Raw genomic sequence first — 26,874 nt, forward strand, 5'->3', positions numbered from 1 at the left:
ACATAAATAAATTGTATAATATAATTTATTTTGAAACTCTTAATGTAATAGATATAACTAAACTAAAGATCTAAGTTTGGTATGCAGTTTTTTTTTTACTTAATTAAAATGATATGAGAAACTTTTCGTAATACATGTATTGTCGTTTTTATTATTTATTATGATAATCTTACTTCTATCACTTATAAGTAAATAGGTGCGTTGTAAGTACACACCAGACAGTTCTAATGTGGGATATCAGTACACATTACTAGCTTCTTTCGTGATTATTTCCTGTTAATCTATTGGGTTCTTATTGTCACAAACGAATATACCTTCAAAAAAGATCGTAAATTAAAATTTTAAACGTAACTTTATAAAACAGATCACCTATAATAGTAATAGTTCAAAAAATAAGGTGTCCGAGAGGAACCCAATGGATTTTAAGATTTTAACCATGCGATGCATTCCCGGGAAAATGAAACAAAAAAATAATATACAAGTTACGAGTTGACCAATTGTTATCAAGACGGTGTTTTTCGCTGTCATGATGACAAAAAAAATTGCATTAAGTAGGTATCTATGAAACTAGGTCGAATCCAGAAAACTTTATAGGTACGAAATCAGATGTGATAACTGATAATTATGTTAAAATCCTTTGGATTTTTAAGCACGTTCAATAGGTATACACTTACACACCTACAAGTAAAAAGTTGTCCCAACAACTTACGTAGTATTTTTTGTACAAACAAATTTAGAAAACAAATACAAATTTTATGTAGCCTATCTCATCCGAGCTATAAAAAGTACTCTATTGACAAAAACATACTCTATTGACACCTCATTCATCAAAATCAGCTTAGTAAGTACCGACGGGTTAGGTTAGAATATACAAAATATGAATGCAAATATATCCACCTCTAAAATCAAATCCTGTTTCCTTCCTTGTGAACAAATGACTGCAGTAACGAAGGTCCTAGAACGAGGTAGGTACCTAGGTAATGAAACTAATGAATAATAAAGATAATTAACCTTTTACAACTTTGAGAGAGACAGATTTATGATAACTATGTGTTTGAAGTCAGTTGAGTTTTTCAAATGTTATACCTATTACAAACAAATGAATCCCTAGTTATATAAAATATGAAAGTAACTGTGTCTGTATAGACATATAGACAGTCTATTTGTTACCTCTTCACACATAAAGTGCTGAAACGATTTAGATGGTAAGATGGTATGCAGATGATTTGAGGTTATAGGATAGTTTTCATCAAACATCATCATTTCACACAGATGAAGTTGCGAGCAGAAGCTAGTTCAGTATATATGTATTAACCCATAATTATGGCGTGACGTAAAAAGTTGTCACTCTCACTTGTTCAGATTCAATAAGGCGCTACAGGTGTAAAGACGCAGACACGCTGCACTTTTAGGTTGCATTGGGATGGCAACTGCAGCTGCATTAGGGTAACATTCCATTTCTGACCGCAGCTGCACTACTGGTACTGAACGCGTCGCTGTTACTGTCAATTTCCATAGTAAAATGAACAGTAGTGCAGCTGTGGTTGGAAATGGACTGTCACCTTTGTTGCGACATTACTGCTGCGGTCTTGCTGACGTGGGTGCAGCCACTGCGGGCGCTTTCCATAATAAAATGTGCGAGGGCTTGTTTCAAATCGCGGCAGTAATGAGGTTAAGAACTTCACTAATGCAGCTGAAGTTGTCTTCGGATGTCACCTACATTCTCATTTGTGACGTATTGAATTTTCAGAACTCTGTATCTTTCATGACTGTGTATACCTACGTATAATCCTCGTGAGAAACCGTATTAAATTTATATACATTTTAAAGTAATAGGGCGAACTCTTCAGTATACCAGTATAATTAAGCTAGAATATATAATTTTAATAAGTGGTTGTAAATTAGGAATAAAATGGTATTTCAAAATTACGAACAGCAACGACGAAAAATTCAATTGGGTTAGCAATTTTTTATTAGACAGTTTTGCTTGTTTCCTTATTATGATTATCTGTCAGGTATCATTACGAGATTCAAAACAAATTGATATTTTTTGATATATAAATGAGTTTGATGTAATTTGATATTCTACTAATTATTTTCGTACAGAAATGTCTGATGTATGACATTTATTGCGCTAAATATAAACTTTATATTATAGTATGAATTATCTGAGATGATTTTTTCGGGCTCGGGCCCTAGTCTATTAAACAAAAGGTATTGTTTCCTTTATGCAGTGCTTACACATGTTTACTGCTAGGTAATAGGGTTACTTAAGTAACGGGAACAAACCCGTTTAAAAAGCAAATTTATCATTGTATTTATATGGTTCAAATTCATGAAACAACCCATTTGGAGATAACACGTTTTGTTATCTCCAAAGAAAAGACCACCCTGATTGTTCTCAGAATGGGCTGTCATATAAATTTGAATCTTAATACTATCACGATAGTTGCTTTTTAAACGACATGGTTACTTTGGCACGTGCTGAAGACCGCTCTTAAAAGAAACAAAGGCTTTTGTTTAACAGATTAGTGCTCGAGCCCGAAAAAATCATTTGAGATAATTCATACTATACGTGGATAAAAATGAGAATTTATTCCTGTGTAGAGTTTGATGGATGCATGTTACTCCTAAATTCATTTTATTTTGGTATCCAATAGAACTTTCAGTCGCTGTAGGTAAGTGTCTAATAAATAAATTAAAACAGCAAAGTTTTACTTACAAATGGATTATTCAATAAATTATACGCTGTGAAACTAACTTAAATCTGTCTTTATTCATCTTAGTCACCGTCTAAATTCTATTTTAATTTAGTAGTTTGGATTATTTAGACACTAAATTGATTATGAAATTTAGGATTGATCAATGATCACTAATAAAATTCTTCAAATCACTAAGAAAACAAATGTTATGTTATCAATCTTTTAGGCCTTGAGACGGCAAAAGGATCCTTATCATTTTACTAGATTCACTTTACATTTAACTTCCAAATAAAACTACTAAGTACTCAAATTTAATGTCACAATCAAATGAAACAGTATATTATGTTAATAATTTATAACCTTTACAAAATGCCGGCTTAACATAGGTATAGCATACAATTTTAGTTAACTATTAACATTATCTATGTTACCTATAATTCAGTCACCTTTATTTTAAAGAAGCACTTTTAAAAACATGAAATGTGAACACTTTGCATTGAAAGTACCTTGGGTACGATAGCAAAAGAAACCAACTGTGATTTGTAACAAACTTATTGCTCCTACTGTGAAATAAGTTGGATTAACTAACACAATAGAGATCAGTTTGCTAATTTAAAGATTACCAAACAATTAGGCGTTATGTGTTAAAACTATACAATCGGTTCCTTACTCGGTAAATGTATCTACTTATATCGAATCAAAATAACAAGTGTGTACTTAAATATCGCACTTAACGCAAAAGAGCGTATCTGTAAATATCTTGGTAGCGCTTCGACAAACCTATTGAACAACCGAGTCATTTGTTAGTACATACCATTCTCTTGAGTCCCAAAAATTCCACCTTTTAGTCTTACGTAACAAGAAATTTTACTTATACATGACGATTTGGTAAAAAATGCCTACATTTTGTTTTTGTCATCTACATTCTCATAAGGCTTCTTCGTAATAAACTCCTACGTTGATCTGAAAAAGACGAGACATAAGTTATAATATCTACAAATCAAATCATACACAACTTGATAATACCGGCCCTATAGTTACGAGGGAAAACTATTAGATACGTACGATATGAGAAGTTTACTCGATCTCACAAATACGAGTATGAGAATCGGGCAATATTTCGATAACGATGTAGGTATGTATGAAGTTAATATTTTTACCTATATTGGGTCTATCACTTCGATTAGTACCCGATACTGGGGTACTGGTAGAGTACTAGTTAAGTACACAACTTTGAGAACAAATCAAATTATTGTATTAAATATGTTGATTTCTGTTTACCACTGCCACTGCGGCCTATACCACTTCGTCACTTTTTCTTTAATATACAGGGTGCTTCCTGTAACAGGAGCAATAAATTAAACTAAAGGCTGTACTCCTCAAACTGACCAACATTTATTCAGCGACTTTTAAAAATTATGAATCCTTTAGACTTGCTCTTTTTCATACAAAATAAATATTGCCTTCAATGTATGCTGACATCAGTGTGTTTGACGTTGCTTGTCACGCTTTAAACATAACAAAATTAGCAATACATTGCGTCTTAGAATAAACTTTAAAGTGTAATAAAATTCAAAACATGAGTTATTTTCAAAAGTTGCTGAACAAATGTTGGTCAGTTTGAGGAGTACAGCCTACAGCTTAATTCATTGCTCCTGTTACAGGAAGCACCCAGTATGACATCTATTTCAGTTTACTAGTTAAGTACTTCTATAAGTGGTATAGTAATAAATATAATAATATGTAGTTACTGCATCGCACCAAAACTTTGCCGTATGGGTATACGGCAGGCAGCTGGGTAGCTGCAAAAGCGCACACCCACTTTATAAATTGAATTCTTACATAAAGTGGGTATGTGCTTTTGCAGCTTGCTGTACATAGGAATTTGGTAACTATAATTACTCATAAAAGCGAATTTAGGCACTTACATATTATTCAGTGCTTATACTACACCACGTGTATAGGACACCCGTCTTTAGCATTAGCCACGTGGTCCAAAGGTGGTGGAATGACGACGTAAGTGTCGCGGCTGGTCGACGGCAGGCAGTCGTCATCGAACAGCGGGGGCGGCGGGATGACGTCATCGTCCACCTCCTCCTCAATCACCTCCTGCCTCTTGCTCTTCCCAGGCATGTAGTTCATCACACAAGTAACCGCAATTAGAAACAGAAAGAATATGAACACTATGTCGAACATGATTAAGAAGTTTAGCATTACAAGTTGCATCACGTTAGTCCGGAACTCCCAGGTTGCATTCTGCGTGTTCTCTTACTGGATAATCATTTTCGTCATTTAGAGTAACGTATTCTTCATCTTTAAACATTTTTTCAACATTGTCTTATGAAGCTTTAAACGGCGTGCTCAATGTTACGGGTCAGGAATCTGCAACAATGAAGAGCAATTGTGAGTTTTATACTGCATATGGGCTGCACAAAGCGTCAATGACTAAAAAAAATACGACTAAGCGTCACTTGCATCATTCCGCTGACCCGGGGAGAACCCGTGAAACTTGGAGTTACCATGGTTACCAGTACTATTTGACACTGGGTTAACGGTTTAATCGCTTAACCCCGGCTTAGTGGGATGGTGCAAGCCACCCTAAGTCATTGCCCAGGTTAGGCAAGCTTGACTGCCTTCAGAACTTCTAACCCAGAAGGGTATTTAGGCCTTATTGGGTGGTCAGTTTCAAATACATAAGTATCAAATAATGTTTTGTTCATAAGTTTCGAAAAACTCATTAGTATTAACCGGGTTTTGAACCAGCGATCTTCGGTTTAAGAGTCGTACGCCTTATAGCTAGGCTACCAACGCTAAATTACGTCAAAGTAACAAAATTAAATAATAGCTTCAAATGTCTCGTGAATTTAGGAAAGGGCCGGAAAATTCCCCTTTCTCCGGTTAATTATCCATTAAAATGATTTGCAAGGTTGGATCCTCTGCGAAAAATATTGTATCGCTAAACAGGACTTTCACGCGGTTTACAAAAACGAATAAATTGGTTCGGTGCTCGTTCTTTTTGTTCCCGACCCAAATAATTTATTATTCAACCTTTCATTTGGACAGGTTTTTCGTGTTTTTGTAGCAATAAAGTAAACGATTGGTGATATGTCAAACATTTTGCACATTATGTCGCAGGCAAATTGTAAGATTCGGCATTTTACAAACGGCGTCGTCACAAACGTTTTCACGTTTGCAAATTGCCGAAGGCAAATTGTTAGTGCGCTCAATAGTGTCAACGTAAACATGTTGATTATCTGAGGGATCCTTGAAACTCTCGCAATGCTCAAGACTTCACTTTTCGAATCACTCACTATTAGCACGATCTTACTGAACTTATGTTCCATTTAAGTATTTCGATCAGAAAAATCAAAATCGCACCTTCGTATTTCTATTTATAATTTTGTATTGCAATAATCAATAAATGATCACCATTATAAGTATCTTAAACGCTTGCGAATATTTGTTGTTTAGGATCAAGTAAATAGATTAGTAACAAAGCAGGGCCTGGTTACTTTTGCTTCTGTACCTACCGAAACCATTCCATTGTAATTTATATCATTGTTGTTCCACCACCACTCCTACCAGCGGCAGAAGGCTTGTCGTAAACAGGCTATGACATTCACAATACACCATCAATACACACATACTTACACAGCTAGGTACTGTAATTTCACGGCTTAACGATGCCAAATAACTTGAGTCACCTTATTGAATATCGATTACGGAAAAAGGAGCACCACGAGGAGGGCTAATATGACTATTTACGTAATAAATATTTAAGTAAAATTGGGCCAAAACCGCCCTGTTTTGGGTTTTGATGAGTCACCAGACTTGTCTATACACGCCTTGATAAATTGCCCGCCGGCGGCTGCCCGATCAGCCCAGTCATTAACTACACGATTTGTGTAGTTCCCTTACACGGGTTGGGCTTTAAATCTAATCTAATATAAGTTTAGGGTGTGTTGTAGAAGTGTATTAAATTACAGGTACGTACAGGCTTAAGAATAGTTACACAAACTCATTTGCGAGCTGTTGATCTAATCTACCTGTGTGTTCGCAAGCGTTCTTAATTAGACTTAGTGTAAACAATTCAGCACAAATAGAAGGAGGAGACGCCTGGTATACCTAGCGTCACTAGCGTGTTCATTACTTAGTCTCTCTTACAAACTATGGATTATATTCATTCAGAAATTCCTGGCTTGTGTTAAATTGTAATAACTTTGTTGCCTAATAGTCTAATGTAAATTATGTAATGTTCTTTTGATTGAATGAAACCATAGCGTTTATTTGCACAAGCGCTAATATAGTTGCTTTGGATTGTTACTTGAAATATTATGTGGAGAAGATTGAGTAGGAAAGCGGACTCTGGTCACTGGTGCTAGGCTGTGTAAACGCTAGGTTGAAGAAGACGACGATGTCGCCGCGCTGACGATCAGATTTAATATTGTAGCGGTAAATAAAGAACTTGTTAGCGCTTAGAATAGATTCGGTGAATCTCAATTTAATTTGTGATTAATACACATTTTTAGCATTAGGTACCCCAAAATTATATTCTTACTGTACTCTGAATTGAAACAGAGGATAGTTCTATACCTATTGAAGACAACGTTACAAAAATAACATATAATACCTACACCACCCTATAAAAAAGTGGCTCTCTTTTTAGTTCTTGCATATTTAACTAAAACGGAGAGGCTTCGTTTTTTTTAAATTAAATAATGTAATAAACTAGTAGACGTACCGACGGTAAGAATGTTAAATACCCTTGTACATATAAACAATTGATCTGATATTAGTCTCAATTAATGCATCTTGCACGCAAATTGGAGTGAACAAAATGCACTGCAAGTATTGCCAATTTCAATTTAAGATTTTAAATTCTTCTAGTTTGATAGAGTGTGATTTAAAATGTTTTCAGTCAAATATTAAAAAAAATTATGGGGACTATTATTAGCGTAAACCGGTCTATTTATGGCTCCCGGCCCCAGCCGGGCAGCAGCCCGCGGTCAAAGGGTCTTTTTAATTTGTATCGTAAAAATATTTCATCAAAGCGTTTCCATGCAAAATGCCTGTGACTGCATGATGAAAATCCCGAATATTATAACTTGTTGGGAATTAATTATACAGTGTGTAAATCCAATATGGGCGAATATTTAAACGGTGGTTAGCATAGGACCTCAGAAGTATATTGAGATAAATTTTGTTTAGAAATACAATGAAAATTTTAACCATACAAAATAATTACACCAGATAAGTTACGGAATACGAGCTTTTTAAAGTAACTGTCAACGCTTGTTGGCAGTTACAATAAAAAGCTCGTATCTCGTAATGTCATGTCATCTTATCTATCTTATACCATATAGAAAAATATACTACATTTTACTATATTTCTCTATGCTTATACCTTTAAACGAGCAATTCTTGTATATTTATTTATTTATCTTATACCTTTAAACGAGCAATTCTTGTTTATTTATTTATTTATATCTTATACCTTTAAACGAGCAATTCTTATTTATTTATTTATATGAATATATCTTTTTCGGGATCTCGGAAACGGCTCTAACGATTTCGATGAAATTTGGTATACGGGGCATTTCGGGGGCGAAAAATCGATCTAGCTAGGTCTTATATCTAGGAAAACGCGCATTTTTGAGTTTTTATATGTTTTCCGAGCAAAGCTCGGTCTCCCAGATATTTTTTCTTTATGTTTGCAGTACATTGCTGCTCGATACATGTGAAAAAAAAAATCATTACGGACTTAAAAAAACTTCTTCATTAATGATTAGACGGGTAAATTCTATTTAGTTTAATTTATTGCCCGTATTAGACTTACACACTGTTTACTTGACGCTTCAGCGCTGAAAAAATTTAGGCATAAAATATATTAAGCACCTTAGAATTTATACACCTCGTTGCGTTCGTATTCTTTCATTATTATTTCGCTTTGTACCAGAGGAATTGTATCTCCTGAAGATAGGTACTTAAAATTATCAGCCAGGTACTTAAGAGTCACATGAACCTAGCTGCTGCCATACAATCGAAGGGGGTTTGTGAGACTCTAAAATACATATACAGATTTGAAATGTTTTCCAGTTAGTATTTCCCTCGTGTGTATACTAAAAAAAATGCGTTTCACTCGGTAGCAAAGTTTGTTTAAACCCTGTGTCTTGAAACCCTCGCAACACTCAACATTCTACTTTTCCAACCACTCGCTAGGCTCTCGGTTCAATTTTGTAATCTTTCTTTTGCTCTGGTTAGAATATTAGCACGAGAGGTTAAAAATCAACGTTGCCCCCTTTTAAAACAAATAACTATGTATCAATTGGTAGCTTTTTTTTGCATCTAAAGTAAAGTAGGTACCTATTACATAAGTCTAACTGTGCCAATCAATACGTGATACCTAAATGTCCTTATCTCTCAATAGGCCGAGCAGCAAAATGCCTCTTATCTACGGAAAAAGACGTTGTACATAAGAAATGTTTTCCTTGTTATTTCCGCACCGACAATATCGAATAGAAATGGATACAACACTCGCAAGGCCGGGCGAGGCTCTTTCACACAAATCTATGTTAGTAGATTGAGTTTTAGGCTATAAGGTCTGTATAAAAATTGCAAAACAAAAACAATAGGTATAGCAGACACGTTGCTGCATTGCTGCATGGTCAAAAACTATGTAAACTGCCTGACAATGCCAAAATTTAAAACGGTGTCTCCTTTTAATAATATTGGAAAAAAAAATTGTGTACATAAGTAATTTTACATCTAAGTAATTTTATTATTTATGTGAATTTTATAATGAAGTGTTTCACTTAGGTAGAATTGTGTTTGAGATTTTAATGACACTTTGATTCTAATATGATTGACGTTTTAATTCTTGTATCGAAATAAAATACGGCACACAGCTTACTTTGGAAACTGGGGGTTGGACAGCAACCAAATCCCAATAATGCCAACTGACTTTCGATCTAAAGAGGGAACTAGGCATTATAAGGATTAGTCCGGTTTCCTCACGACGTTTTCCTTCACGAAAAAGCGACCGCTGAATATCAATATGTTTCGTAAAACAATTTGCATGGGCGGGATTGAAATCGAAAATCACACCTTACCACTACCAACGCTCTGACCTGATCTCTATGCAGAAGATCAAAGCCTTTTATGTAAAGCTTCTCGCTTTAACAAATTAATTTGTTCAGCATAGTTGGATTTTTCTAATGATAGCTATCCGAATGTTCCTTAGATGTCTACTATTCAGACGTCTTAAAAAATCGAACTATACCGCTTTTTCATACATATTATTATATTATATTATGTCATACTACGTTCTTTATTTTTAAAGAACTTCTGAGTTAGCATAATATTTATTCTAATTATACGTTCAACATAATCTCAGCGTCATTAAAGTCATTATATTAATAAATAAATAAATAAATAAATAAATATTATAGGACATTATTACACAAATTGACTAAGTCCCACGGTAAGCTCAAGAAAGCTTGTGTTGTGGGTACTCAGACAACGATATATATAATATACAAATACTTAAATACATAGAAAACAACCATGACTCAGGAACAAATATCTGTGCTCGTCACACAAATAAATGCCCTTACTGGGATTCGAACCCAGGACCGCGGCTTCACAGGCAGTGTCACTACCCACTAGGCCAGACTGGTCGTCGATATTGTTTAAAAACTATGCACTGCTCTCATAGCAAAAGTTATACCCGAAATACGTTATCGTCACTAGAATATTGTTCCGCTCACCTTTGCTCTTATAGTGCTGCGTATAATAAATCTACTTAATGCACTGCGAGGGATCATATACATCACGGCTATCATGGGAGCTTACAAACATTTGCAATAAAGAGGGTATTGTTCCCTAAATCTTTTTATTCTCATGGTACATATTGTAATTTTGTAGCGTAAACTTTCTAAAAAAAGATTATGGCCGACTGCCTATAAAACTTCTGTGAGGAATGTACCATGGTCAAATGTTCCAATGTGCCTCTACATATTTGATGATAGGTGTATCTACCTCAAGTACTTAAACATATTAAGATCTTCACTTCGATTACTATTACTGACGGTTTGATGCAACCAGCCCTAAGTCTTGCATTGTTGACTACACACTATGACATAATTTACGCAATTTCACCGTCAGAAACAAACATAAGACCGACTGCTATAAAATTATATATACATATAGGTACGTTTACCTCCATACGGAAAGCATTTGGGGCATTTGGGCCATTAATGTTTCAGTAATACGAGTATTGGGCTCAGACAATAGGATCACGTCAAACATACTTATCCCTGCCATGCCGGTCTTGACTTCGTGGATATATAGCTGATTCGATTCTATTATTATTATTAATACTCGTACCAATCTAATTCACAAGGCATTGAAAGTACTCAAACCTGCGCGCAAACCATTTTCAGTTCTGTGCATTCGAATATTTATCAATGGACGAGTGGACGTGTGCTCCAGGCACAGTATGTACATCGTTGCACTTGCGAAATCGGGAGTGACAAATTGAAAACATGCTGTAGAAAAAAAAACTGGTGGACGCCGTCTAATGGAAATTGAATGAGATTGGTTTCACGGGGAGACGTTTGACAAAGTACTGGGTTATTGTTCATTTCATGAAGCTAATTGTCCTGTAGTTCTTAACCAATATACCTACAATATGTATATTGGACACGTTATTAAGAGGGCTTAACGTTGTGTTTGCCATAGAAAATATATTTTTTAATTTGAAATAAAAATTAAGAGGCCTTATTCCTTAGAGCGTTCACCGATTTCACGAAATAACACTCGATAGATGGCGTTGGCGCTCGGTACGCGAGCGCCGGCAAAGTTAAGCGCGTTTCAACGCAGGCGAGAATAATATTGATACTTTTCAATTTAATTGCAAAGTAACATTATTTTTAGCGTTATATTGGCACTCTTTATTTTATTTTATAAGCATGGTAGTAGTCAATAGAGTGTATGTGTTGGGATAATATATAACCAGAGGCGAGTAAATAATAACAATATTTACCTCTGGCATGGAATTATTGTGACAATCACTCTTCTTATGAATAAGGTGTATTCGGGTATTTCCGAATGAACGAATAGTGGCGGATAATTCCGAAAGCTGACTCTTACTACAACGGAATATGAGTGATTTTACAATGATTTTCGGAATTACCCGAATAAACCTTACTACTAATATTCGTCATTGTAGTAGTGTTGTATTTTCAAACTTCTTTAGCGGCGCTGTGCACTTTTTGAGGTGGGGAAAAAATGTTAAACTCGCGACAGATCACGTGACCGTAAGACGGACACGTGACCTGATCAAAAAACTGTTACAATGTTATTGAGTTTTTCTTTATTGATTTAAATGCCATCTAGTGAGTTTCCCTCTAACCGGTATTAATATAACTCGAGTACCAACAGTGATGTGCTTAGGGGTTTCAAGTAATGCGACGAAATAACGCTAGATGGCATTAACATCAATTATACATAGTGCTGCAGACATTTTGCACTAGTCATTGAGTTTTCACTTCTGCCGGCACTCCCGGAGTGCAACCCGTTGTTTTTTTTTACAAACCATGACAAACCATGAGTTTTGTTTACATTTTTGCTGCCCACAAATTGTCGTCTTTTTGTACTATTTCTGTTTTTAGGGGAAAGTCGGGGCCCGTCCATACTGCAAATAAACATGTTTCTTTATTTGTGATATGCAACTGGCCCTATCTGTTAAAACCAGTCATTGTTTTTATTTAAAACCATGATACCGTTGACTACATTCCACATTTTTTTTTGTTTGATGGCCTCGTCGGGGTCAATACCGAAATCCGATTATTTATATTATGCCATCTTCGCTCCACTCCATTAAGATACCCTGGAGAGAGGGCCTACCGCGAACCACGTTCGACGTGTTACCTCCCTGTCACACTTACGTACGAATTTACAAGTGCGACAGAGAGGCAACACGTCGAACGTGGTTCGCGGTAGGCGCTCAGGCCTATGGAACTCTCCGCGCGAGCACGGATTTATACCTACGAATCTCTTCCCGTTCACGGTAGAAAATCAAGCTAGTTGGTCGCCGGCGCTCGAATATGCCAAAATGTATGCGAAATAAATGTCTTCTTCACGAACAAATAACACATGTTGTAGTGTGGAATTGTGGATGGATGCAGAAACAAAAAAAAACTAATAAAAAAATCCGTGTTTGCTCTACCGATTGATAGGAAAAGTAACTATTAGACGTTCTCAATATAAGTACTTATATCAATTTTTTTTACGATAGTCGCAAGCTACGTAGTACGCCGTTTTATAAACCGCGTAGTGTTTACGCGGTTTATAAAACGGCGTAAACACTACGGTTACTGTAGGGAGATATGACCTTTTAAAATATTTCGCAGTCACTCATCATAATAAATAATAAAATAAGGAAAAACCCTAACTTAAGACAAAAGATAAATAAAGAGAATAATAAAATTAATTTATAAGTAATTAATAATGATAAAAGGAATATTATAATTATTAATTACTTATTGCAACTTATCTTGCTCATAGTTATTTTACAATTAATAAAACTTATATTTGTACCTTAGGTAAGTAGGTAGGTATCTTTCATACAATCTATAGTTTAGGTAAGTAGGTAGGTACTTATTTGTAAAATAATTTCTAAGCGTCGGCAACCCTAGCTTTGTGCCGGTGCGCGCGGTGCGGGGAGCGGTGCGTTGAAGGTCATTCCATTGTATTTTTGTGTAGGTATTAAAACGGTAGGCATTTGAGTTTTCTTGAAAGATAAGTATCTGTTCGTAAGAACTATAATATAGCCCTGTGCCCTGGACCTCATCTAGATCGATGGTACTCGTCAGGGCAAAGCTATTGAGCCCAAACACGATATAGTTATGATGAGTAGATAAGGAGTTCTGGTGACCAACTCCTGACTCCATTATGAGAACCTGGACCTCATCTAGATAGATGGTGCTCGTCAAGGCAAATCGAATGCGCCCAAACACGATGGAGTTATGATAAGTAGATTAGGAGTTCTGGTGACCAACTCCTGACTCCATCATGAGACCCTGGACCTCATCTAGATAGATGGTGCTCGTCAGGACAAATCTAATAATCCTAAATACGATGGAGTTATGATGAGTAGATTAGGAGTTCTGGTGACCGACTCCTGACTCCATCATGAGACCCTGGACCTCCTCAAGATATATAGTGCTCGTCAGGGCAAATCTAATGAGCCCAAACACGATGGAGTGATAATATGTAGATTAGGAGTTCTGGTGACCAACTCCTGACTCCATCATGAGAACATGGACCATATCTAGAACGAAGGTGCTCGTCGAGGCAAATCTATTGAGCCCAAACACGATGGAGTTATGATGAGTAGATTAGGAGTTCGGTGACCAACTCCTGACTCCATCATGAGAACCTGGACATTATCCAGGTCGTCCGGGTATAATAATAATGCAAAACCTAACCAGTATTCAAGTAACACTGAAAACCTATCACCTAGCGAGAGTCTGTTGTTGAAATTAAATATGGTGTAAAAAATGTACTTATTTGTATCAAGATTTTCTAGTCGCTGTATACAGCACTTCTCGGAACTCTCTGGCTGTTTACGAACGCACCATAGTCACCGAACGCCTGACGATCGAGCACAGGTCCGTCCCCTAAGCCGCCTCGGCGGAGAATGAGCGCGCGGCGTCGGTGCAGCGTGATTTATACGTGTTTTAAAATAATATAAATTTACGGCAAGGTAGGTCCTATAGTTATGATTATTTTTTTATGGGTTAACGTATAGTTATAGTTTGCTATAATATTATTTTTAGGGCAAAATAATAGTACAATTTGCGATAAAAAAATATAATGTAACCCTGTTTTCACCCAAAAAATGAAGAAAGTTCGGAAGGTTAAATATCCATTTTTTTTAATGAATCTTTGATTTTCAATAGTCTTAGCCGCTCGTAAAAGATATGGTGAATTGAATTGTAATCATTTCTGTATCAAATGATTCTTGTTTACTGCAAAATTGAGAACCGAAACGACAGTTCTCACTGCAAATTTTGAAAAAGCCTCCCAAGAAAACTCATTTATTTTAGGTTTAAAAAGAGAAAATGTCAACTTGAACGGTCTTACTTGCTAGTTTAAGAAATGATTATTTAAGTACGTTATCAGTTTTTGAATGAATACTAATAGTTACGTCGTAATCTTGAATGAAAAAGGTAACAGATTGCAAAAAACGCTCGCTTGTAGGACTAAGGACTCTTAAGTCACACGAATCCAGCCGCCGCCATACAATCGAACGCTCTAATTTTAAAACGACATTTTGAAGTAACATAATATTTTACATGAACATTGAAGTTACCGACATAGATATAGGTATGTTGTATTGTATCTATGTCTAGTATATAGTTTTTGGTGCTAGAAATTTTAATATTATGAAATTACAGTGAGTAGAAGTTTTCTTTGTATAATAAATAATATCCCATCAAAAACATTACATGTAAAAAGGTGCAAGTCTCGCAACGTTTTTACTACAAAAAAGTTTTGAGATGTAATGTGAAACCAAGTCGGTTATTTTAATCAGTGCCAGGGGGTGTTAAAACCGTATCAATAAGATATCTTTAATTTGTAATACGTATAATGATTTGGCCATCGCACGGCTGCATAATGACAAAAGGATCATCGTCAAATATTAAAAATAATTCTAATTGAACATAACGCTAGCGCTAATTGTAGTTTGAGCAATACACATATTTACGAGTACGGTACGAGTAAAGCATTATGTGCGATTGCCAAGTCATTATATGTATTACAAATTAAAGATATCTTATTGATACGGTTTTAACACCCCCTGGCACTGATTAAAATAACCGACTTGGTTTCACATTACATCTCAAAACTTTTTTGTAGTAAAAGCGTTGCGAGACTTGCACCTTTTTACATGAAATGTTTTTGATGGGATCTCATCTCTTTTTGTAGGCAGTCCTTCTTTTCGGGTACTCATACCCATACTATGTATACACATATCATAACTAAACATATCTTCATTCATACTCACATCGTACATCGTAGTGTACCTTTACTATACCTGCTATTTGTAAGAACTGCAACAGTAACTTTGTAATATCATATATATATATGGGATTACAAACTTACTTATGCAGTTCTTAGATCTTTAAAACGTGACTGATATTGCAATATTTTTAGGTTTTCCCGTTATGTGGCCATTAAACCCTAACTCTGTACCAAATTTCAGCTCTCTGAGTTTATGGGAAGTACTAGTTCCATTCTGATGATCATGAGTGAGTGAGTGAGTGTCATAAATGCGAAACTTTGCTTTCGCTTAACTTCGGAACTAAATGACCTACAGACTTGAAATTTTGGATTTGAAGTATGTGATTATAGCTTACAGCGGGCTCAGCACGGATCCATTTTTATCCACTATCACTATGCCCGTCACTTTCGCACTTACCTACTTGTTAGAACGTGACAGGCATGGTGATAAATGATAAAAATGCGACCGTGCTACTAGGGCTGGATGACGAAAATTTCTGCGTTCTGGTCTTATCCAGAGGTTCTCAAATAGGGGCCTGAAAATGCGGCGAAATGGTTCCAGTAAAGGATGGTACGGCAGTGTTTGCTTCGCGCTCGACTTGGCGGGGGCACTGCCGTGCCCCCAGACTCTGCAATAATGTTGTTTAGGATTTAAATTATAATTGTGAAAGTACTAGTAAAAAAAATTAGGTGTCCCAGTTCGATGTTCTGAACACGCCCATTGTTTACCGCAACCGGCGGTGCCGTCGTTGCTTGATGTCTTTCCTACGGTAAAAGGTTAAAACATAATTATTGTTATAAGGGTAAATTTACAATATACACCGCAAACACACCTTTAAAATGCAGACATGACAAGAACACACTAAACAAGCGGTTTTCTCAAATTATGGCACATGTGTTATTCATTAAGGCCGAAGTAATCAGGGGTGAATACTTGAATAGACATCATAGCTGTTTAGATTTTTTACAAATTCGTGAAAAACTTCCCTATTTCGTATTAATTTATAAATTCCCTATTTCGTAAATGAATTAGTAGTTACTTACTTGTAAATCTATCATTGAGTAAATGAATAAATATAGGAAGTGAATTCGTTATAAAATAATAGTAATTAGGTATCTCTCCCACCCAAAATCAATATAATTTCAACAAAGGTCTGTAATAAATTTTCGATAGTCGGCCACGGAGGTAGACACAGTTTATTCGCTGATATAGCTAAAGACGCCGTTACGGTCGCCTGGCGGAGACGTCGCGATGCACCGAGCTTTGTTGTCCCAATTTTATTTTACTGACAGCCAATTTACTGCTATTGTAGAAGCTTGGCAACAGTATCTATGGACTGCCTAAAATTTAGTACGTTGTGATATACTGAAAACGTATAGGCTTACTCGTGTACTTGATAAATTTAGTGAATTTAAATTACCTCCTGAATTTGAATGGGATTCCGTTGGAATTTAAACATTGGAAATATGCTTTTGACACAAAACTATAATCGTTAAAATCGGGCCGAATCAAAAAATTATATTTAACCCTTTAACCGCTAGAGTCTGATATATAAGACATTACATATCCAGCTCATTTCGCCACAGTCTGATAAATAAGACAAAGATCTGATTTGGTTTTTACAGCACATTTATAACTCCCGTAACTATGCCAACCTTACTCTGCGTGGTACAATTACTGCCGGTGGCGACACGAGCACGCTCGATCAAAAATTGCTGGCGGTTAAAAGGTTAATACTTACAAAAAAAAAAATATAATCAAGAACACACCGACCTCTCTTACGTGTTCCTCCAGTGCACCCCGAACATATAATCGATTTCAAAGTCATTGGCCTCAACTCGTAAGACTTGCACTGTATTCCTTTACTATTTATGGTCACGCAATCTGAAATGGAGCACTTTAAATTGTTGGATAATCTACACTAGGAGCCCAATTCAGAATTTAATTTCTTGAACTAAATCTGCTACAATTACCTACAGCTGATCTGTTATCAAGTGACGTTTCTGGGGCAGAAATGGGCTCACGGTCTTTTAATTAATATTGCTTCAGTTCTAACACTTCTAACAAACACAGTTTTATCGGACTTTATTTAACGCTGCGCGTTTGTTATAAGGTAGAATATAATATTTATATCGTAGAATGATTATATACATTTAGTTTCAAGTGACATTCGGACGACAGCTGCATTACTAGTGCATAAAAATGTCCTATATCCGTCACTCATTTTCTCAAAGATATTGACAGTCACAGCTTCCGCGTTAACGCCGCAGCAGTATTGCTGTAACAGTGCCTTTAAAAAAAGAAATTAATTTTTTTTTTGGTAATAGTACCTACTCACTTGAACAATAAGTACTAATTAATTTATATATTATATAGTTGAGTTAAGCACCTACTTACTTACAACTTATAAGTAAGGAAGAGTACGAGATTGCAATCAATAATAAAGCTACCCATAATATATAAAATTATAAAATAGAGGCCCCAGAATTGTTGGGTGTTTATTTTAATATGCCATCCGTAAATAAAGTCAGCCACACCTCAAGTAATATCATATCGCATTGGAAAAGATTAGCGGATAGACGCAAAAGTAAATAGCTGGAATTGAATTCTATCAGCAAGGGGCTAGGCAAGCCTCGGTGGGTACACAAAAGTTGGTTGGCACTCAGTTCTGTTGAATAAGTACCTATTTTATCCCTCCCGTAGCATTAACATTTGGGCGACTCAGTGCCTTTTGACTGTGGTTTGTGGTCAATCTGTTAAACGCTGATAGGTTTTCTTGTGAATCAATTTTACTTATGCTATGATCTATTTCATTTGGATATTAAAATAATACTAAAAAATATATCACATGACTGACAAGCCAATGCGATCGTACATTGACATCAGATCAGCTATCATGCTCGTATTTTTATCACGTGTCATGCTATGCGTCACTTTCGCACTTACATATTTGTTAGAACGTGACAGCCTTGGTGACAAATGATAAAGAGCCGGCCATCATAGCCCTACGAATAACATCTAAATGACGTCATTCAGTTATGGTGCATTTGGATAGTAGTGTTTGTCATAAGTGTCATAACATATTAATAATATTAATTTATTTAATTAATTAATTGATAACTAGTGTAGCGTCAGCGCCATTGCCACACATTCAGCACTAGACACGAATTTGAGATGCGGGTTGTGTTAACAAGTTAATTAATTCAGCTTTGTTAGCCGCTGACCATAATCTAGACTCTAGCTAGAGCTTCGCATACGACCGTAAATTTACTAGGCAAATATAGTTCTTCGGTAGGTAATGTTAATTACAATTTACAATAATGTTAATCAAATATAGGATAATAACTAATCAAATGAAATCTACTTCATAGCTATCTAATTATAAACAAACATTACCTTTTGATTTGCTAAATCCAGATAGGGAACGTCACCCATTGCAAATATGAAAGTGAAAGAATTGTCAAACTACCCGTCAAAGTTAAAAACTTAGCTCAACTCGTAAAAAAGTGAAACAACTTTTAACAAAACCCGAGATTTGCGGAAGTTTAGAAGAAAGGATTTAGTCAGGCGAGCTGCAGGAAAAGCTTTGAATAGTGGGGTCGATGCTCGAGGGAATCCATTAGGTAAGCGCCCGGATAACTCGAGTGGTGATTAGGGATTGCAAATATTCGAAACTTTCAGATATTCGAATATTCGACTTTTTCTCACGACATATTCAAATATTCGAATAATTATTCGAATATTCTAAAAAATAAGAAAAGGGACGAGAAATCGGTTTATTATCGTTTTATTCAAAAGCTTTTTTCACATATTGCTAAAACTAATGATATTTTGCAGAAATCCACTTAATTGACTAGATTTTATCATCCTACTATGAGATGCCCACATGTATAAAAACAAGTAAAACGCCAAAATTAGACGTACCTACTTATTCAATGTTTCTAGATAAAACTTTTATTATAAATGCGTCGTTGCGTGAAATAATATAACTTTAACCATCTAAACACTTAGGTATGTAAGATATATTTTTAGTAGGTAATTATTTTCCGATTTAAATTAACTTGTAGTCACTCAGAGGCCTGTAAAAAGGCCTTTAATTCCATTGTATTCTGAATTTTTATTGACTTTATTTGTTTTGGCAAGTTTTTATTCCTAATTAATGGTCGGCTAATTATATAATATTGGAATATTTAAGGGAAAAAGTTAGTTGACTACTGGGTGGATTATTCGTCAGCTAAAGGTGCATTGTTAGATTACCTAGTTGGGCAGGTTTGGTGTATGATCAAATTTGAGAATTGCGATAAGCGGCAAGGTTTAGACTTCAAAAGTTCGCTTAACGTACGCTTGTACTTAATAAACAGAATGACTCTTTAACTTAAAACTTATGCACCGTAAAAATAACATCCTTTTTGATTTCGTCTTCTTTGAAATTGAGTTAGGTTTCACTGTATTCACGAAGTCTATCGAGAGGAATACAGTAAAACTATTATTTCCTTCGTGTTTGGGTACCTACCGTTCCTCATTCACTTTATATACCCGGAAAACACACAGAAACTGTAACTACAGCGGATGAAAAGGATTTTTTATAGTAATAAAAAATATTCGAATATTCGAAACCTGAGCGGCCGAATATTCGAATATCAAAACAGGTCGAATATTCGACAAATTCGAATATTCGAATATTCGAATTGCAAGCCCTAGTGGTGATTATGTTTGATTTTAAATAAGTGAAAATGCATGGTTATAATCTATATATGTATTAATATTTGCGTAAGTAGGTATACTAGATGTTTTATTTTATTTTTCTTATTTAATCACGATATTTTTGTGTTCTCGTTCTTCCTGGTATGCAACAGGAGAAAATAAGTTTTACAGATTACAAAGCAATAGTAATGCTTGTAATAACAGTATTATTGTTATAGTATTATTTAATGTTACACTCGTAATGCAAACCACGTTTGCATAACACGCGGATAAGCTAATCTATATGCGTAATACATATTCTTCCTACAGATGAACAAGGCAAACTACCGGGCCCAAGAGAAAATTTAGGGTTTACGAGGGTCTTCGTAGACTAAGGGTATTATTTAAATATGCATGTGATACATTACACGCAATAAGTGGAAAAGTCAATCGCCAATGCTAGATAGACAAATTGAATTAAGTTATTGCTTATTTTAATTACTTAATGCATTTATTTATTACCTATATTAGGTACTAGGTACCTACATTAAAATACATTGAAATATTTATTTATTCTAGGTCATAATGTTTTTAATTATTACACCCCAATGCTAAAGTGAGGTTCTTGTTATGAACCTTGACGAGCACTTCAAATTGGAAATGAAATAGAATAAAGGAATCTTAATTTTCAAACAGGACAATAAAGTGAGTATATTTTATTTTACTTTAGCAGCTTGCTGTACGTACCTCCATTAAATCTCAAACTTAGACGAAAATGAAATGTGATATACTTTAGGGACGCATTTAACTCAATAATCTGACACAAAGCGAGGCCTGTAGGGCTAAGATGGCCGGCTCTTTATCATTTGTCACCATGGCTGTCACGTTCTTACAAATATGTAAGTTCGAAAGTGACACATAGCATGACAGGTGATAAAAATGCGACCATGATAGCTGGTCTGAATTCAGTTTGCATATCTAATTCCAATTCAATCAATATCAATGAGTCTCGTTTGGTTTAGCTGTTAGAAGCGCAGGAGTGAGTGAAACAAAACTACTAATTCTAGTTTCAGCAATACGTTAAATTTCTATGCGAGTATTGACCTGCAAAGCCTGCCGTTGAGCACTATCAATGCTATCATCCACCACCCTTGGGAACCAAGTCAAGAGCTTAGTGGATAAATATCTACATAGCCTGCCGGTTCCATTGTCCTACTCCCACACCGTTATTAATATTATAACAACACGGCTCGGGCTAATAGTCGTTTATTATAATAGCCGCGAAATACTCGTAGGCCCTTTCAAATGACTTTATTATATTTTACTGTCCTAAAAGATTATGGACCCGATTCGGATTTTGTAATAGACATCTATTAAATATCTTTTAGACATCGCCAAGATACGATAACGATATGTTTAAGATCTAACCTGTCAAATTTGACATTTCCGCGATTCTGGAAATACTCTTGAACAATTTCCAAAAGATATTACTTAGAGATCTAATTCACATCTAATAGATATCTAACACGATCTATCGTAAATGTGACATTGGTTGCCCGAATTGCGCTGCAAAAGAGAACTAGTTGAAATCTAAACTATAACGTATCTAGAATAGATCTAGTACGTGTCGTCTCTTGTAAATATCTTGCAGTTCGAATACGGCAGTAGGTGAAAGCATTGAAAATCCTATAAAACATTATCCCTTATGCTTGCGGCATATTTGAAATAGGCAGTGAATGTTTTTAGAGAATCTTCAGAAGTGCATACCGATAATATTCAATACTTAATAGCCTTAATTAAATATGTTTTTCCCATAATTATTTTGGTAATATGACTGTATTTTAATGTCCTTGTTTTCCATAATAAATGCACTATTCTGTTTTATGCAATATTCCACAGTATGAAATGTTTCCTGCCTACATCTACTAAAATCAACTAAAATTGTAAAAAAATAAAGTTTATATCAGAGAGACATTCAGGAAGCTGAAAGACATAATCTGCCGTACGCCGTAAAGCGGATCCGCTCTACAAAAAACTGTAAAAAAGCGGCCAAGTGCGAGTCGCACTCGCCCATGAAGGGTTCCGTATTTAGGCCATTTATGACGTATAAAAAAAAAACTACTTACTAGATCTCGTTCAAACCAATTTTCGGTGGAAGTTTACATGGTAATGTACATCATATATTTTTTTTAGTTTTATCATTCACTTATTTTAGAAGTTACAGGGGGGGGGGGACACACATTTTACCACTTTGGAAGTGTCTCTCGCGCAAACTATTCAGTTTTAAAAAAAATGATATTAAAAACCTCAATATCATTTTTGAAGACCTATCCATAGATACCCCACACGTATGGGTTTGATGAAAAAAAATTTTTTGAGTTTCAGTTCGAAGTTTGGGGAACCCCAAAAATTTATTGTTTTTTTTCTATTTTTGTGTGAAAATCTTAATGCGGTTTACAGAATACATCTACTTACCAAGTTTCAACAGTATAGTTCTTATAGTTTCGGAGAAAAGTGGCTGTGACATACGGACGGACAGACAGACGGACAGACAGACAGACAGACATGACGAATCTATAAGGGTTCCGTTTTTTGCCATTTGGCTACGGAACCCTAAAAAGAGGCCAACCTTGGTAAGTGCCGATATTAAAATTATCATCTTAAGATGCATAACGCAAATAAAATTAATATACCAGGGTCTATATAATATACTCTGAAATAATGAAATAAACATATAAATAACTTCACTTTTTCCGAGTGGCAATGATGACAGTTTAGAAAGGTATTTTCAGAATGGCTCAAAAAAATAATTACTCCTCGGTTCAAATGCAATGAGATGATTGATACGAGGATGGTGATTTATTTTTCGTATGATGAAATTTTCGTGGGACTTGTACTCGTAGTATAATGATACTACGAGTACAAGAGAGAGAGAGAGAGAGAGAGAGAGAGAGAGAGAGTGAGAGTATGATGATGGTAGTATGATGGACTCGTAGTATGATGATTAATAAGAAGATAATCCCTTCGACAAGGTTGCTCAAATAGTCGCAAATTTTAGTTTTGTTCGTACGATAAGGTATCCTGTGTGATCCGTTAAAGGTCTTTCAAAAATTGGCCTTTTCTTTTGATAAAGTAAATGTTATTGGATATAATCGCTTCGTTAGTCCAAAAAAAATTCTTCATCTCACATTTAAACCGTGAGTTCTAGAATAAAATGTTTTTTTTTACTTTCAATGGAAAGTATTATGAACATTATAGGGTAAGTAACTTTTAAGTTTATTTGTTGTAAGACAAACAAGTTTCTTTGTTGTTGTTTGAGTAAAAAGACGTAGGTAAGTGCTGCGAAGATACTCCCTTTTGTTTGTTACGTCCATGGGCATTCTATTTAAAGTTGTACCAATTTTTTTTGTGTTATAATTGTGAATTTTTATATTATTTCTACTCAGAAAAATGCCCTCATAATTCCTACGAAAAGTCCCATTTACAACTTACTACCTACTTATGTTGTACCTATGCCTATTGAGACGGACGATCAACTACACAGAACCCGACACGTTCTTGGCTGTCTTTTTTATTGTTATCAAATATCATTAACGGATCTTGTAACACTATAAGAAATAAACAGACTACACTACGCCAATAATTACTTTATAATGTCATTTACGAACATAAATAAAGTAACTAGCTGCAAGGAAAAAACATATGTAGTATGTATACGCCTCAAATTTTATAGGAAAGTTGTGAAATCACAGAGCAATCTAGAATTCTTTCGTGCTTTAATAGCATTCCATTCGAGTCAAACATGACGCAAATCATCAACTTGTATATGTACCTCAGTCTCCAATAAACTTTTACAGCTTTTTTCAGAGCGATGTTGCAACATCAAAGTTAATTGATTCTCAATATGACATGACTGTACTTTTGTGTGACACTTATAATTTTAATATATTATATCTTCGTCACGTAGAACCGACCTGGAGGGCCTGGATGCGTATTCAACCAGACGTAACATCAATTTTGACACTAACAGATCATATCCATAAATAAACCCAGATCAGATTCGTTACCTGTTATTACAATTAGAATACTCCTACTGTCTCATGATTGTTACTTTGGATGCGAAAAACGTGACAACGCATGTCACATTTGTAGCGTAACAAATATGTATAATTAAATACCCTCAAACGGGCCTATGTAAGTGGATTTACGTTGTCTTGATGATATGTTACGTTGTCATGACATGACACGAAAATCCAACATTTGCGTGTTCGGCACAACAAACGTCCTGCAATTTTTATGCTACGTCTCTTAATTCTCTCACAACCTGCCCCTAAAATAAATTATTCCACAAGGCCTTTAAACAGTATGATGAAATGGAAGCAAAATAGATATTTTTTCTTTCATTTTACCATAATGTTTCCTCACGGGCAATCTTTTAACAAAAGGCCCTCCCTAAACGACCTGTGTAATGATTATAAGTGGTCATATTCCCCCCTGGCCGGAGTGACTAGAGGGCCAGTAATGTGTCGCTGACCTTTTCAGAGCCTCGTGATATCACCTCCATCATTTATTTTATGACTTGATGTAATGATATAATTAGCTATAATAGTGGGGTTTGTGAACTGACTTGATTTGAATGGATTGATTGCAATAATGCTCAGCTTTAGAATAGATCTTTCGGGTAAGTACTCGTAATGTATGCGTAGATTGTAACTTCGTATTAACTAGCAATTACACGCGTTTTTGTCCGAGTGGAGTTCGTAAAAACACAACCATAAAAAAGCCGCATAAAAGGTACCCCGTTTGTTAATCTAGGTTAAATTAAGCTAACTACCACTCTTACTATGTAGGAACTACATTTCATCCCAATCTGTTTAGCTATTTTTGCGTGACTAAACGTTCACATTAATAATAGGTAATAGTGGGATACTCTTCCTGTACTACTTAATTACTGATGTAGTACCATAAATTGACATCTGAAAGTTGCGTATTATGTGCCTACCGTTTATAAGAAAGACCTCACAGCTTGTGAAAGATATACGCTGAAATTACGTTAGGAAGGCTTTTTATGTATTAAACATTCTCAAAATAAACAGGGAAGTTCATAATTTAGTTAGTACCTACTTAGTCAGTACATACCTATCTGAATGTCCGTTTCGACTTCAAACAATAATTTCTGCTGACCTCCATACATCTAGGTACATAAGATCATTTATTTGTTTTAAAGGCAGGCAGAAGGCAGGTAATTAAATTGAACCTACTATTACGGCTACCTTACTCTACCTGCGAGGTTTAATAGCTTGCCTCGCTTTAATTTTTTGCGAAATTAAGATTGTACCTAATAATATGTACCTATACCGATATCGAGACGTAGAGTGTTAGGGTGAATGCTATAGTTATTGCCTTATTGGACACTACGTAGTAATTGGCTGCTCTTAACAATAAGGTTAAGGCTTGTTTTTTTCTGATTTGTTAGGAAAGTCCAACCGCGGTATTCGGAAAACAAGATCCGTTCTAGACTAGATAACGATACGATATGTACTATATAGATACGTTGTAGTTTAGATTTCAACTAGTTCTCTTTTGCAGCTCAATTCGGGCAACAAATGTCACTTTTACGTTAAAATATCGTAATATTATCTTGTGGAAATCGTTCAAGAGTATCTCCAGAATCGCACAAATGTCAAATTTGACAGGCAAGATCTTAAACATATATCGTTGTCGTATCTTGGTGATGTCTAATAGACATCTAGTTCAATTATTTGGTGCATAATTGCTATGTTTTTGACAGAATTTTTTTTCACACATCAACCCTTTAAAAAAAATTACCTTTATATTTTTATATCCAGCACACTTGCGTAATCCGATACATGCCGGTGTCACTTCACGAAGTTTTGAGCGCGGGCGGCACGGGCGGCACGGGCGGCGTGCGGTGTGCGCCGACCGGCGTCGGGCGGCAGACTGCCCCGTGCCCCGTCCCCGCCCGACCCCTACCGGCTTCCACCTACAAACACGGGGACAACAGTGTGCTTACAATAAACACGGTGCATTTTCAGAAAATTCGATAGGTAGTAGTAGTTTGTACATGCACAATATTTTTTTTAATACATTTCCAAACCGAAACCTTGGGGTTGCGTTGGGTTGTTTCATTACAGTTCTTGTAACTCTTCTTCAGACCAGCCTTGATTGCACCGTATATGGGCGTTTTTTTTGTTGTCCCCTTTTTTTTCAAATTTGGGACTTTTTATGTTATTTCTACTCAGAATCACGAGCTCTTTCTATCCTAATAGGAGAAAAAAAAAGTGTCCCAAAATTTCCATACATTTTTCGATCTCTCCATTCCGCGACCGCCATACAAAGTCTATGAAAAATGGTGACGTAATGGGAATAAAAACATTAGGACACTTTTTTTCTCCTATT

The 26,874-nt window shown here is 35.5% G+C and overlaps 1 long non-coding RNA gene across 1 annotated transcript; it reads right to left on the bottom strand.

Annotated features, from left to right (window-relative positions):
• Window positions 1-3,275: 3,275 nt before the first annotated feature.
• On the bottom strand, window positions 3,276-26,421 carry LOC134649534 (uncharacterized). Its single transcript, XR_010096967.1, has 3 exons — window positions 26,284-26,421; window positions 4,631-5,084; window positions 3,276-3,665 (listed from the first exon to the last, which is right to left on the bottom strand). It is a non-coding gene; the product is annotated as an uncharacterized LOC134649534 (long non-coding RNA).
• Window positions 26,422-26,874: the final 453 nt, after the last annotated feature.

This window comes from Cydia amplana, chromosome 1, assembly GCF_948474715.1.
Source record: "Cydia amplana chromosome 1, ilCydAmpl1.1, whole genome shotgun sequence".
NCBI lineage: Eukaryota > Metazoa > Arthropoda > Insecta > Lepidoptera > Tortricidae > Cydia > Cydia amplana.